The sequence below is a fragment of the Myotis davidii genome, unplaced genomic scaffold (assembly GCF_000327345.1).
Source record: "Myotis davidii unplaced genomic scaffold, ASM32734v1 scaffold586, whole genome shotgun sequence".
In the NCBI taxonomy this organism is placed as follows: domain Eukaryota; kingdom Metazoa; phylum Chordata; class Mammalia; order Chiroptera; family Vespertilionidae; genus Myotis; species Myotis davidii.
In genome coordinates, this window is record NW_006296809.1 from 633,916 (window position 1) to 637,640 (window position 3,725).

Consider the following 3,725-nt stretch of genomic DNA (forward strand, 5'->3'; position numbering starts at 1 on the left):
TTCGATTCCGTTCAAGAGCAAGTACCTTGGTTGCGGGCGCATCCCTAGTAGGGGGTGTGCAGGAGGCAGCTGATGGATGTTTCTCTCTCATCGATGTTTCTAACTCTCTATCCCTCTCCCTTCTTCTCTGTAAAAAATCAATAAAATATATTTTTAAAAAATTTAAAAAAATAAAAAGATGTGGTATCAAGGAAAAAATAAGATTAGCAACACGACATTTGAGGTAAATGGTAAAACATGGATGTAAGGGTGCATCAGAATGGCTGCCGGTGGGGAAGAAGGGAACCGCAGGGGAGAGAGAATCTGTCAGACGAGAATCCAGGCGAGCAGGACAGACACTGGGCCAAGGAAGGAGGAGACGGGGTGGGGGGGGGGGGGCACATCCCATCCCAGACAGGGAGGCCTTGTAGTAACATTCCCGACGGCAGAGCTGGGAAGTTAGGACACTATCGCCGCCCACCACACCCCACCTAGGAGCTCAGGCAAATGCTCTGTGTTGTATGAGACAGGACAGAGTAACAGTCGCATCCCTCACACTTACTATCAGAAAAAGAAATAAGCATAGTAATAATCTCTTTTTTAAAAAAAATATTTTTATTGATTTCAGAGAGGAAGGGATAGAGAAAAACATCAATGATGAGAGAATCATTGATCGGCTGCCTCCTGCACGCCACCCACGGGGGATCAAACCCACAACCCAAGTGTGTGCCCCGACTGGGAATTGAACCGTGATCTCTTGGTTCATAGGTTGATGCTCAACCACTGAGCCATGCTGGCCGGTTAACATCTCTACAGGTAAGGCACGCCAGAAAGAAACTCAGAAAATCCAAAAATTTTAACGGGATATTTCATCAGGAGCTAAACGGAGTTAGAGAAATGGTAAAAGTTATGATAGAGCATCCTGCATTAGAAATGGGGAAGATTTTTTTTTACTGAGATCATTGGAAAAAATGAAGATTTGAAAGACCACTGGTAGCCCGGCTGGCGTGGCTCAATGATTGAGCGTTGACCTATGAACCAAGAGATCATGGTTCGATTCCCAATCAGGGCACACGCCCAGGTTGTGGGCTCGATTCCCAGTGTGGGGCGTACAGGAGGCAGCCGATGGATGAGTCTCTGATCGTTGATGTCTCTCTCCCTCTCACTTCCTCTCTGAAATCAATAAGAATATATTTTTCTTAAAAAGACCACTGGTACAACTTGGGAATAAAGGACAGATTTCTAAAGGAGGATGAGACGCAGGCGTAACAGGAGGCGTCTGTCATGTGTTCACAGAATGATTGTGGGTCACCCTGTTGGTAAGTGAGGAGCCTGCTGTGGATCAGGTTTGGGGTGAGCAGGAGTCAGGCCACTGGAGTGGGCATTTCAAGGGCCACACGTCTGGATGTGGCTCTTACATCCTGTCCTCAGAAGGTGCAGCCTGGTCCCCTCCCTGGAGTGGGGCCACCACTCCCCCCTTGGCCATCATCACTGAGGACACCCACCCAGTCCCAAGAGATGTGGTGAGGGTGGGGGAGGCTCTCTAGACTCGGGCTGCAGTGGCCAAACCACTTGTCCGCCAGGCCAGGGTTTCCAGCAGCTCACCAGCCATCCCTGACGGCCACGCCCAGCAGTACTGACCCCTTCCTGGGGTCATCAGGGAGCCACCAGCCCTGCCTGTCCTTGAGAACTTGTTCCTGTTTGTCCCTAATCCTGCCTGCTGTGCTGTGTCCCCCTAGCCCCTCCATTTTAGCCCCTGGGACTGCGAGGTCCTCACACGTCCAGCGCAGATGACACTGGCTTCTCTGAGGCCTGAGTAGCCCCTCCTTGTGCCCAGAGCCCCGACCATGGGGTGAACCAGGGGATCCAGCAGCTTCCGGGGGCGGTGGGCAGGAGCAGGCAGGTCTACATCCTGCATCCTAGTTCTTTGAGGCAGCGGAGCTGCGACCATCCCTGACTCAGTGTCAGAAAAAAGAGAGGAAGCAGCGCAGTAGCATCCCTACAGTAAGGAAGGCACGCCAGAAAGACACCCAGCAGACAGACAGGCTCCTGGTGGTCACGTGGAGGGAGAGGAGGTCAGGTGACCAGAGGCAGGACCCAGCCCGGCCGGCGTGGCCCCGGGGTTGGCATTGACCTATGAACCAGGAGGTCATGGTGATTCCCAGTCAGGGCCCAGGCCCGGATTGTGGGCTTGTGTGCCCAGTCAGGGCCAGCTGGGGGCCGTGTCCGTTGCATGACCACAGAATGACTGTGGTGAGGAACGTGCCATGGATCAGGTTGGGGTGAGCAGGAGTCTGGCCATCTTAGTGGGGATTTCAAGAAGGGTCCCATGCCTGGAGCTTCAGCAGGTGAGGCTGGGACACAGCCCTGGGGTATTGGCCTGGAGGGCACTTCAAGTGGCCGCATGGACAGCAGTAACAATGGCCTCCGTGGCGGTCTCCCGTAGGCCCGTGACCAGGCCCCATTCCCATCTCCACCTTAAAGATGAGGAATCAGGCCCTTCGGTGTTCCTACCCGAGCAGTTATTTCTATCTGTGTCAGAGAATGAGCTTCAGTGTCTGCAGGCACCAGCCAGGTGAAGCCTCCATCACAGGCCAGGCCCCTGGACCCACCTCCAGGGACAAGAAGCCGGGGGGTCACAGGTGAGCAGCAGGTCACCACCAGCGCAGTCCCAGCGGGAGTGGCCACAGAAGAGCAGAGGCAGTGATCAGAGGGAGGAGGGGGTGGGGAGGCTCCGCTGGCAGGTGGGGCTGGCGGGGCCTGGACCAGGTGGATCAGAGGGGCTGGGGGGCAGAGCCTGGGAGGATGATGGACCCTGGGCGGGGTGGGGGGGAGTGGGCTTGGGAGCATAGGTGTTTGGCTGGCCACCAGGTGCAGGCCGTCTCCCAGGCCCAGCTGACCGCTCTGGGCAGGTGGTGCCTCCAGCCTCCATGAGCCCCTGGCACAGAGCCCTGCACTCCCACCTCTGGAGAAGGCTGCGGGTCAGGGTGACCAGCCTCCCCATTGGCGGCTGAACAGGTTTGTGGTTTTAGTGGGTGGACTTGAGCCCATAACCAGGGCCCAAGTCAGGTGGAGGGCCAGGAGGGCAGACAGCAGGGAGCCTGACAGGGGCTGAGGGGGCTCCCCCTGCCCCCTAAAGAAGACGACACTTGAGTGCCCTTCACAGGTGGCCTGAGACAGGCTCGCCATCTGGCTGCTGGAAGTAGAACCCTGCCCACCCCCCCACACACGGCTGCACCCCTCCTCCTCCCCTAGAGGATGAGTCACTCCAGAGCCTGCCCCCCCACCCCTTCCTGGCTGGATTTTGCTCCTCAGGGTCACAGCAGCTCCAGGATCTCAAGGACGGAGGAGGTGGGGGAGGGCCCAGTGAGGGTGGGTGGCGAGCTAGTGCATGTCACACAGGAGCCCCACGGTACCCTGTCCCCCCACCCAGCTCTAGCACTGCACTGGAGGGCAGGTAGGGAGGGGCCCTTCCTTGAGCTCCCAGTAGCTGCCTGTCAGCCCCAGTGCTCACTGAGCCTGGCTACTTCTCACTACAGCAGGTGCTGCCCCCAACCTCACACCCCGCACTGCAGGGCCAGATGTTTCCCCATCTGAGGGTGCACAGCTTGCCTGTCTCTGCTTCAAGGGCAGGGGCTGGGCACCCAGCCTGGGGCTGGCTGGACCTGACCAGGCAAAGGCTCCAGGGCTAGCCACTGGGCTGCTGGTGCCGCTCCAGGAGCTGGGAAGAAAGGGGCCCAGCCCCC